Below are 11960 nucleotides of genomic sequence, written 5' to 3'. Positions count from 1 at the left end.
ACTTAAATGGCACTCTGAGCTTTCCATTGGTCCTCATAATGAAGAGTGATCGTGCAGGGTTGTTTTACTGTTAAAACAACAGTTTTACTGAAATTGCACTACAGTGACCATTAACTAAGGAAGCTCCACAACAATCAGTTGGCCCTCTATAACCTTACGTTACTGCCTTATTCTAAAATGGGATTCAACTGTTTTTCTCCCCTCATCAATCTGAACAGAATAACCCATAATGACAAAGCAAAAACATTTTTTTAAAACTTTTTTGAAAATGTATATATATAGTTTCCTGATCTTTCTTATATCTCTCAGATATGGGACAGACACTTAAAAACAAACTTCATTGTGATATTATTCCATGTAGTGAATGTAATTCAATGTGTTTCTATTGGCTAATATCAGTAATGCCAAATTCAATGTGTTTCTATTGGCTAATATCAGTAATGCCAAATTCAATGTGTTTCTATTGGCTAATATCAGTAATGCCAAATTCAATGTGTTTCTATTGGCTAATATCAGTAATGCCAAATTCAATGTGTTTCTATTGGCTAATATCAGTAATGCCAAATTCAATGTGTTTCTATTGGCTAATATCAGTAATGCCAAATTCAATGTGTTTCTATTGGCTAATATCAGTAATGACAAATTCAATGTTTCATCTAATATATATATTTTTTTATACGTTAAGGGGTCTTAACATTTGAAATCAAATAGCTAAATTATCCCTGATAGGACCATCTTAAAACGGCTTAGAACCACCCCACCCCCTCCCAGCTTAGACAGGGCTTAAACGCTAAAGGGGTTAAACAGTATGATTATTACACAGGTGCACCTTGTGCTGGGGATAATTAAAGGTCACTCTAAAATGTGCAGTTGTGTCACACAACACAATGCCACAGCTGTCTTAAGTTGAGGGAGCTTGCAATTGGCATTCTGACTGCAGGAATATCCACCAGAGCTCTTGCCAGATAATTGAATGTTAATTTTCTCAAAGATTATCAATGGAAACAGGATGCACCTGAGCTCAATTTCGATTAAAATAGCAAACAGTCTGAATACTTATGTAAATAAGGTATTTCTGCTTTTATTTTAATACATTTTCACAAATATCTAAAAACCTATTTTTGCTTTGTCATTATGGGGTATTGTGTGTAGATTGATGAGTATGTTTTAAATCAATTTTAGAATAAGGCTGTAGCGTAACAATATGTAGAAAATGTCAAGGGGTCTGAATACTTTCCAAATGCACTGTATACTGTATGTGGCTGTAAACTAATGTAAGGTCCATTGGTCTTTCTACTTCCTAATTGTTCTGGTTGGTATGTTAAATTGGAAGCTGATCCTAGATTAACACTTAGCAATCGTGTCTGGGCAACAGTCTCAATCATTTCCATTGAGTCTGGTGCCAGGGGGAACACTGCATAAGACACACCCAGAGCAATGTATTTAGAGAGTAGGGACATTGAGGTTTCTGGTTTATAATGCATTTACATGACACTTCAACATTCTATGGCAGCCATGTTAGCGCCCCATTAACATGACATGAGGAATATTCTAACAATGCTATGCTATGTAACTGAACATCTGAAATTAGAACAATATCCAACATTCTAAAAGTTGGTCTCTCTCTCTAAATATATGGCTCTGGACACACCTATTGGGGTGAGAAATGTATCCCGTGTGATCCCCATATGCAGCCCAGACAATTGATGTAATTTCCATTCCTGGAATAAGATTTACTTTGCATTAAACATGAATCATCAAAGGCAGATCAATCAATAGGCGTTGATGTTTCAGGGCTGAAGATTGGGCGGCCTGGTACGGTCTGATGAAGAGAAGAGGACAGTCTGTGGCCTACTGCAGTTTTATACAGGAACAGACAGATCAGAAACGGTCAAGGTTGATTGGTTTCAGAATTCAGATCGCTGCGGAGGATACATTTGGTTTTAAACGTCATTGTGTCAAGGCCAATGGAGAACTCTTGAACTTTTGAGCACCTCATCATTCACCGTGTAATTGTCTCAATAGAAGACTGAGACTAAACACTTAGCATCTGATATTTTGATCTGTGGCGGAAGCATATCCAGTGATTCTGAGACTGAGCTTTTGCTTGAAGTCACATTGCACCATGCAGGCATCTGTTGTACCTGGCAACCTTGCCAATCTTTGCCCACAGACGACACGGAGGGAGTGTGTATCACACATGCCAAACACATTCCCTTCAATGTAGCTCTTAGATCGTTTAAAAAAATCTGTGAGTCAAAGACAAGCACGCTGAAAGAAAACTATGACGTGATCTCGTGATCGCTTCAATTAAGGGCTGCAAGAAACTGAATCCAGTAGTTTGTCAAACCGTCTTGGGACATTCCCTGGATGTTTACCCTCCCGTGAAGTCTTCGGGACGTCTTCGGTCAACGTCTTGGACATGGAAAGACAGGGAACGTTCTCAGGTTCTAAGAAATCCGCAAAGGGGTCCCGATATCGTTCTCCTTCTGGCCACTTTGTGAATCATTGATGAGAAATACCCCTCATGGTCCATTTGTTATAAAGTGAGCATGATTCATTGGCAGTCTTGGTCGTGTTCTGCATTAAGCTGCTATTTCATGCTCCATTCTATTGAACAAAAAGTGGTTTGGGATACTGAGGGAACTCTTCTCCACAGCTCTCTCTACTGCCTGTCTTTGAACATGTGGAGCCTTGGCAGCATAGCACTATCGTTCAACCATCCCAAGATAAAAGGAGCATCAAAGACCTTTCCCCTACACTCACTCCACTGGTGGGTTGCCGTGTACTGTACTCGCAGTAATACATATTAAATATAACACATTAATTATTCAACCTGATCTATGAGACACTCAAGCGAAGTGCTGAGGCACTGCATACTGAATTGATGGGGTACGCCATGGGAAAATTAGCAAGTGCTTCCCGATAGTTGATATGCATAACGTGTGCGAATTCCAGAACTCATTCCAGGGGCGTGGAGGAGCGTCTGTGCTGCTCCCCTGCATCTCTGCATTCATAGTTGATATTGCTCAAGGGGCCAGGGTTCCGGTCCAGAAGCACGTCTTTCGACTGGTCCTACAGTTTTGCTTCGGTATTGCAGTTTAACTGACGCCTGGTCCAGAAATAACATTTTCATACATGGCCACATATAGAAATCAGATTTGAACAATAGTTAAAAAAGTACCCAATTGTCATACTTGAGTAAAAGTAAAGAAACCTTGATAGAAAATTACTCAAGTTAAAGTGAAAGTCACCCAGTAAAATACTACATGAGAAAAGTCTAAAAGTATTTGGTTTTAAATACACTTAAGTATCAAAAGTAAATGTAATAGCAAAAATATACTTAAGTATCAAAAGTAAAAGAATAAATAATTTCAAATTGCTTATATTAAGCAAACCAGACGGTACAATTGTTTTTAGTTTTTATTTACGGATAGCCAGGGGCCACACTCCAACATTCAGACATCATTTACAAACGAAGCATTTGTGTTTAGTGAGTCCACCAGATCAGAGGCAGTAGGGACGATTAGGGATGTTCTCTTGATGAGTGTGTGAATTGGACAATTTTCTTGTCCTGCTAATCATTCCAAATGTAATGACTACTTTAGGGTGTCAGGGAAAATGTATGGAGTAAAAAGTACATTATTTTCTTTAGGAATGTAGTGAAGTAACATTAAAAGTAGTCAAAATATCAATAATAAAGTAAAGTACAGATACCCCCCAAACTATAAGTAGTACTTTAAATGATTTTTACTTAAGTACTTTACACCAGTGGACTTGAAAATTCCTAATAGACTCTTTAGTCATCACCTTTGTGCACAAAACATCCATAGATTTTTGTTTTCATCGATCACAGACGAAGATATCAACATTTTACATTCATCAGATGTCTGCCATGTTTTTGGATAATGTGATGACGTCGTCGCTGCTACCGCTGCTCCCTGTGCTGTTGGTCTGTATAAACCGGATGCAACCCAGACAGTTACAGTCCATGAATCGGCGTATGCAACATGAGTAGATTACCTTGAAAACAACTAGGCAGACATCTTGGGCGCGGTCTCCAGTTCTTATTATACATCAGTGATATTGCTAAGCAACAACACTACCCCAGCCAAGAGAGTGAAAATGCCTAAATGAATTAGCATTGCCAGATAATTAATTTGCGATGAGAATGTACTCTAAGAGTAATCCGTGGGTAGAAATCACTACTGCTGCCAGTTAATAGGCACTAAGTGTGAACAATTTAAAAAACGCCTTTACTTGGGGTCCGGATGAGTCATAATTCAGATTTTTAATCAATAATCTAATAAGATTTGGGCGGGAATATGGCTTAGATTTAGCAAAACTCAAGAGAAACTCAAGACGTCTGCATTCACTTAGCAGATGATTAGATAATACAGTACTTGAACATTAATGATTAGATTGCCTTTGTTACTGTTGCCCAACATACCATAATGCTTTAGCTACTTAAATTCAATGTTGGCTTATGAAATTTGAATAGCTTCATAAAAGCCCAGAAAATGTAATATATTAAACTCTTAATTTCAGATGTAGCATACATTTTCCAAAACCAGCAGTAGTACACAGAGAGACCAAAGACATGCAAAACAAATCAAGAATACCCCTTATATTCAAGTCACACGCCTTGTCACAAAACTAAGTCTAAAAAAAGCTAGATACAAATTAATAAATTCTAGTCAAGTCCTTGGTAATGATGGTATAAGCCAGATATAAACAGACCCTTGTCTATCTCCCCGACATCATCATCAACCGGTAACACAAAATAACTCAGGAAAACCAAACAGGAAGAGCGTCGAAAGAACAAAAACAGTCAATATCAGTTGAAAACAGGTCGAAAAATGTCTCGAAAGCGGAACAGGAAATAATTTCCCCGGGAAAGCACATATTTCCTACTAGATCAGGTTTCATGTCCCATAAAACTATAGTGGCCTGAGTTGGACAGCAGGGTCTGGGGGGACAGAGGGACACACACAGTGGGCTTTTTCATTAGATGTGTGTTAGCCCTAGTGTGAGAGGCAGTGCGTCAATATCTGCAAGTATCCCTTTTAGCTGGTGGATGGATCTTATCTGCAGTGGGGTGGGTGTATGTGTGACCTTGTGTGTCCTCAGGAGCGAACGTACAGGAGTTCAAAAGCCCTCAGACAGCCTGGGAGATGTTAATCAGTGTCAGGACAGCTATTCTATTTGTGATAACGCCTCCACCCATCTGAATACACACACTCCCCATATATCTTATCACTCACTCATTCACACGTGCAGGGACGCACACACACACAAATGCATGGCGCGCGCACACACACACACACACACACACACACTGAATCAGCAAACTGTGTGTATTTACCCTGTGAGCCACCCTACATGAAAACATTTACATGTTAACATTAAATTACATTTTTTAACAAGCTGCATGGTGTCGTTGTAATTACCTGCTCAAGGATGGGAGAAAGATTTCACCTCTGCATTTTAGAGATTACGATAAACGAGGTAATAGACAGCAATACTCAACATCCCCAATATATTGTGTATTGCAATAATCCCCATTTGAAGGCCTTTCTGACTCATCACCAATTGAAATCTTCCATCTAATTTGTGAAACTCTGCTGAACCCTTCAACCCAGTCAGAGTTATTAGTATTAATAACTAATCTAATCCACTCATTGTCACTGCAGAGTCACATTCAGTGGGAGAGCCTGGACCACCCTTCTCCCCCTTGATCTGAAGGTCAGAGCATCAAGTGATTAGTGACTGGGTCCTATCTAAATGTGCTGAGATCCAAACCATAGACAGCTTGCTATCATCTTGTCTGCATCCCAATGGCACCCCATATAGTGCACTACTTTTGACCAGGGCCCATAGGGGCTTTGGTCAAAAGAAATGCACTATGTAAGGAATAGGATGTCTTTTGGGACACAGACCTTCTTCTGTATACTATGCCATGAATCAGCCAGTAATAGCAACATCACTGTTTTCCCATTGAGATTTGAATTATAATGCAATGTATTCATACGAACTGTGGCTACCGCCTGTTCAGAGAGTTCTGCACCAATGATTAGGTAGGGCCCTCTACATGGGCAGAGCTTTGAGTTTTCCTGTATCAGCAAAGAGGAGCTGTTATGTAACTTTTACACCAGTGGTATTAAATAAGGTGATTGCTGACTATAGCCCATTTATAGTTTTGGATATGTTTTTAGAGGATGTGCGCCCTTGTCAAATAAAAAAAAGACATTGGATCAGAGGCGTCATGCCCATAGGGGGCACAGGGGCATGTGCACCCTCAGATTTGTCCTGTTAATAATGTATATTTGAGGATTTTTTTCTCCCCATGTTCTTGTTATTTCTCTGTAATACTACTATTAATCTAGCATTTTTTTCTCCCCAATTTCGTGGTATCCAATTGTTAGTAGTTACTACCTTGTCTCATCGCTACAACTCCCGTACAGGCTCGGGAGAGACGAAGGTCGAAAGCCATGCGTACTCCGAAACACAACCCAACCAAGCAGCACTGCTGCTTAACACAGCGCGAATCCAACCCGGAAGCCAGCCGCACCAATGTGTCGGAGTCACTAGTGCGCGATGAGACAAGGAAATCCTTACCGGCCAAGCCCTTCCTAATCCGGATGACGCTAGGCCGATTGTGCGTCGCCGCATACGACAGAGCCTGGGCTCGAACCCAGAGACCACTGCGCCACCCGGGAGGCTTTCTTTATCTAGCTTAGCTAGGTTCCCAGTCCCCCATCCTCATAACTAGCTACCAAGAAGCTATTTCAGGCTATCACTCAAGTTAGAGTAGCTAGCTTGTCTATCTTAATTGGCATGCCTGCTAGAATGTTGGTAGATTTTAGAAAAGCAAGCAATAACTAAATGTACTGAATAAAACACATTCCTTGCAGAGAAGCATTTATAAAGAAACAAAAATATATACGCAACATGTAAAGTGTTGGCCCCATTTTTCATGAGCTGAATTAAAAGGTACCAGAAAGTTTCCATACGCACAAAAAGCTTTTTTCTCTCAAATTTTGTGCACACATTTGTTAACATTCCCGTTAGTGAGCATTTCTCCTTTGCCAAGATAATCCATCCACCTGACAGGTGTGGCATATCAAGAAGGTGATTAAACAGCATGATCATTACACAGGTGAACCTTGTGCTGGGGACAATAAATGGCCATTCTAAAATGTGCAGTTATGACACATACCACAATGCCACAGATGTTTCAAGTTTTGAGGGAGTGTGCAATTGGCATGCTGACTGCAGGAATGTCCACCAGAGTTGTTGACAGAAAATGTTTTGTTATAGCATAAACTGCCTCTAAAGTAGTTTTAGATAATTTGGCAGTATGTCCAACCGGCTTCACAACTGCAAACCACTTGTAACCACGCAGCCTAGGATCTCACATCTGGCTTCTTCACCTGCGGGATTGTCTTAGACCAGCCACCCGTACAGCTGATGAAACTGAGGAGTATTTCTGTCTGTAATAAAGCCCTCTTGTGGGGAAAAACACATTCTGATTGGCTGGGCCTGGCTCCCCAGCGGGTGGGCACTTATATTTTTGTTCAGTATAGTTTCTTTAAAAAATAACCAACCGGTCAGGAGAACACAGATAGTTCAAGAGGTATGCTTAGATATGCAGAAAAATATACATATATTTTTTTTTACATAAAATGAAGGATAATGATTATGCCTCTAGATTGCATGAAAACGCTTTTTCAGGCTTTTGAAAAATTCTAAATTCTACAACCTTTGGACAACACACCCAGCCATCCTCAAGTTCTTTGTGCCCTCTCAGATTTTTGGGATGCATGGCACCCCTGCATAGGATGTCATTTCCTTTACACAGAATTAATAAAATATTTGGCCATCTGTGGTCCCTCCAAAGATTATTGGTGCGTGACACCTCAGCATGTTATCAAAGTGTACCATTAGTCAAATGGACCTCCTATGTCAGTCATCTATCTTGATGAAGACAAGGTTAGCTTTTCCCAAACATGATACTTTCAAGTACAACCTAATCAGAACCATCAACAGAGGGACTACATATGCATGAATCAAGTTCTTCTGAATCAGGTCCTTGTTAGAATGATTCCTTTAGGAATAGACCATTATGGCAACAGAACCATTATATCTGCTAGCTAGAGTGAGCGAGGCTTTCAGTATGCCTCAAGAGAGGTCATAGCCCTGACAGAAAGCTGTAACAAACTGGCTTTGAGTGTTGGACGAACGTGGAGCACAGACCTGGGTTAAAATCTTTTTCAAATCTTTCAAATACTTTTAGCATTTTGCTTTAGCCTGTTTGGCGCACCAGATGGGAGGGGTTTGCAGTTCTGTGGCTGTTCTATTGGTTCCATTGCACCAGGCAAGCTCAATGAATCCCAACCCAGGTCTGGAGGACAGCTAGGTTGGCTAACGATGAGATTAACACCACAAGGATGAATTGCCTGACAGGTCGACAGCCAACTAAAGCTGTCCATCCACTGAATAACGTGTCTTTTGTTGGGCGACTGATAGTTTCAGTGAACAAGATAAAGAGCCTAATACGCTTGTGTGCCTGTTATCTTATTGCACTGGCCATCTTTGAGCATTTGAAGGTGATCGATAAAGGACAAAGGACAAAACCATCTTTCCCTCAAACAGGGGAAAGAAAAAAAAGGAGGTTGCTTCTGATTAAGGCTGCTACAGAGCGCAATACATCAAATAAAAATCAAATCAAATGTATTTATAAAGCCCTTCTTACATCAGCTGATATCTCAAAGTGCTGTACAGAAACCCAGCCTAAAACCCCAAACAGCAAGCAATGCAGATGTAGGAAAAACTCCCTGGAAAGGCAGGAACTTAGGAAGAAACCTAGAGAGGAACCAGGCTCTGAGGGGTGACCAGTCCTCTTCTGGCTGTGCCGGGTGGAGATTATAACAGAACATGGGCAAGATGATCAAATGTTCATAGATGACCAGCATGGTCAGATAATAATAATCACAATGGTTGTCGAGGGTGCAACAGGTCAGCACCTCAGGAGTAAACGTCAGTTGGCTTTTCATAGCCGATCATTACATACATCTAGCGACCGCAATGGAAATAAGGGACATGGTTCATACACATTTTGACACATGTCATTTCATGACTTTTCCATGACTTTTAACCACATTTCCATGGCCAACCATTAGTAGTGTCGTTATGCATGAATAAAAAAGTATGCGTAATGTGGTAATTGACACTGGGATGCTGCTCTCTGATCCCATGTTCCATGTCCTGTTGTTGTGCTAGGCACTTAACCCCCCCACAAAGTAGAATACCTGTTCGGGCAACTGCATAAAACATGTGGTTAACCCTCAGTCTGGAAAGTGGGTGTGCAGGCTTTTGTTCAAGCTCTGCTCAAATACAGGTAACCTTCCATTTGTTATTCATTTTCAAGAGAAGAAGACATTTGAAACCCAATAGACCAATAGATCAGCACAACCCTCTCAATTAGTACACCTTCTCTGTTTGTCAATTAAGCTAGTAGCTAGCAGGCACGTTGAGCAGGCAGGACACGTTAGCTAAATCATCTTATCAAGTCACTGGCGAGTGGCTAAGTGATTCTGTGACGTTTTCTTTTTACACCCTTCTGACTATCTATTAGTGGAGTGTGTGTCTGGCAGTGTTTCAGAGTGGATCATGTTACAAAACAAGTCATGGATGGACACAAGATACTAACGAATGGGTTTTGAATTTTGGAATATTGACAGTTGGCAGTTGGGATGCAAGTGCACATCGTCTCAATTCAAATTGTTCCCAAAACAGGCAGACTCAAGTGGTCACTTGATAAAGGGCTTAGGGGCAAGGTGTTATCTCAATATAACATAGGCGACTTGTCTTACGTAAAAAAGTCCATAAGCTCTGTACGACTGGAAAGAGCCTAATCAGTGCAGCTGTTTCTCCATGCATGAAAGTTCTCCCCAGGTGTTACCATCCCGTGTTAGTGGGCATGATCAAAATGAAAACCAAACTCTTAAATATCCAATAGATCTAGGAACGTAATAGCTTCCATAAGTCTCGCAAATCTCTGTTTTGGAAGATACTGACTTTATGACCAAAATTATGCTATTTACACTTTGTGGTGTAACTTTTACACTAGAATCAATGTTTCTGATTAATATCGATGATTTTTTAAATTTTATTTTACCAGATAATTTTTTTTGGGGGGGTTGAGCTGGTCTTTAACAAAACCCACTACCATTGGTCTCAAACCAGAAAGTGAACTTATTCATTTTCAAGAGAAGAAAACTTTTGAAATCGAATCGATTATCCCACTTGTTAACAAAACCCATCCCATTGGTCTCAAACCAGCAAGTAAATTTCCCATCATGTTTTACATCTGCACTTGGGTTTCAATTCCTATTCCACAGCTTTCACTCAGACTCCCGCTCGGCTGTTAGAAGTTATCTATTTATTTTTAACAGTGTGTGTTCAGCGAGAGGTGTGTGTGTGTATTTGCTTAATGTTGAGGCCTCGCTGCAGTAGACTGTTACATAAATCTTCCAGGAGGGCCCAAGCAGGTTCTACTGAGCCTGTATCCTGCAATATTCCGTGCTCGGAATATTGCTAAATGTCACTGTATCTCTGAGGTCCTGGCACTTGAACAGACACACAGGGAAACATTTGAAGGGTATCTCAGTAAATAAAAGGGAAAATGTCTACACATCAACATGATAGGCCTAAATTACCCCGGACAATATCGTAACAGCATCATGAGCATAATATCATGATGAAAAGATTCTGCTACATAAAGACTTTATAAATTACTGTCTCCAATGTCTTCAAGTGCTGCTAAGGAACTCCCCGAGTTGATGTCAAGAAATAGAGGTAATACTGTATCAGCATAATTACAACTCCCTGATAAAAATATACTGCATCATAAAGACTTTAACAACAAATTATTTGAGCCCAAGTAATACCTCCAAGTGCTGGCACTCCCTGAGTGGATATTGAAAAATAAAACTCGGGGAGCAATAAGGGGCTTAAGGAGGAGGAATGAAATAGTTAATTTGACATGCCTTCTTCCACAATGGTGTAGTAATTGGTTTTCTGTCTTACAGCGGGAGCTACACTGAAATCAGCCAGGCAATTAAGACCACTCAACAATAGGTGAGGAATCCCCATTGCCTTAGACAAGGGGGATCTTCTATTCTGCAACTTCTTTAGTATACTTAATATATTCAACCTTGGGTTTCAATTCCTATTCCACAGCTTTCACTCAGACTCCCGCTCGGCTGTTAGAAGTTATCTATTTATTTTTAACAGTGTGTGTTCAGCGAGAGGTGTGTGTGTGTATTTGCTTAATGTTGAGGCCTCGCTGCAGTAGACTGTTACATAAATCTTCCAGGAGGGCCCAAGCAGGTTCTACTGAGCCTGTATCCTGCAATATTCCGTGCTCGGAATATTGCTAAATGTCACTGTATCTCTGAGGTCCTGGCACTTGAACAGACACACAGGGAAACATTTGAAGGGTATCTCAGTAAATAAAAGGGAAAATGTCTACACATCAACATGATAGGCCTAAATTACCCCGGACAATATCGTAACAGCATCATGAGCATAATATCATGATGAAAAGATTCTGCTACATAAAGACTTTATAAATTACTGTCTCCAATGTCTTCAAGTGCTGCTAAGGAACTCCCCGAGTTGATGTCAAGAAATAGAGGTAATACTGTATCAGCATAATTACAACTCCCTGATAAAAATATACTGCATCATAAAGACTTTAACAACAAATTATTTGAGCCCAAGTAATACCTCCAAGTGCTGGCACTCCCTGAGTGGATATTGAAAAATAAAACTCGGGGAGCAATAAGGGGCTTAAGGAGGAGGAATGAAATAGTTAATTTGACATGCCTTCTTCCACAATGGTGTAGTAATTGGTTTTCTGTCTTACAGCGGGAGCTACACTGAAATCAGCCAGG

This window comes from Oncorhynchus mykiss, chromosome 5 (assembly GCF_057628025.1).
Source record: "Oncorhynchus mykiss isolate SJ-2025 chromosome 5, ASM5762802v1, whole genome shotgun sequence".
In the NCBI taxonomy this organism is placed as follows: domain Eukaryota; kingdom Metazoa; phylum Chordata; class Actinopteri; order Salmoniformes; family Salmonidae; genus Oncorhynchus; species Oncorhynchus mykiss.
The sequence above is the reverse complement of the archived record's forward strand: the minus strand, read 5'-3'. Positions refer to the sequence as shown.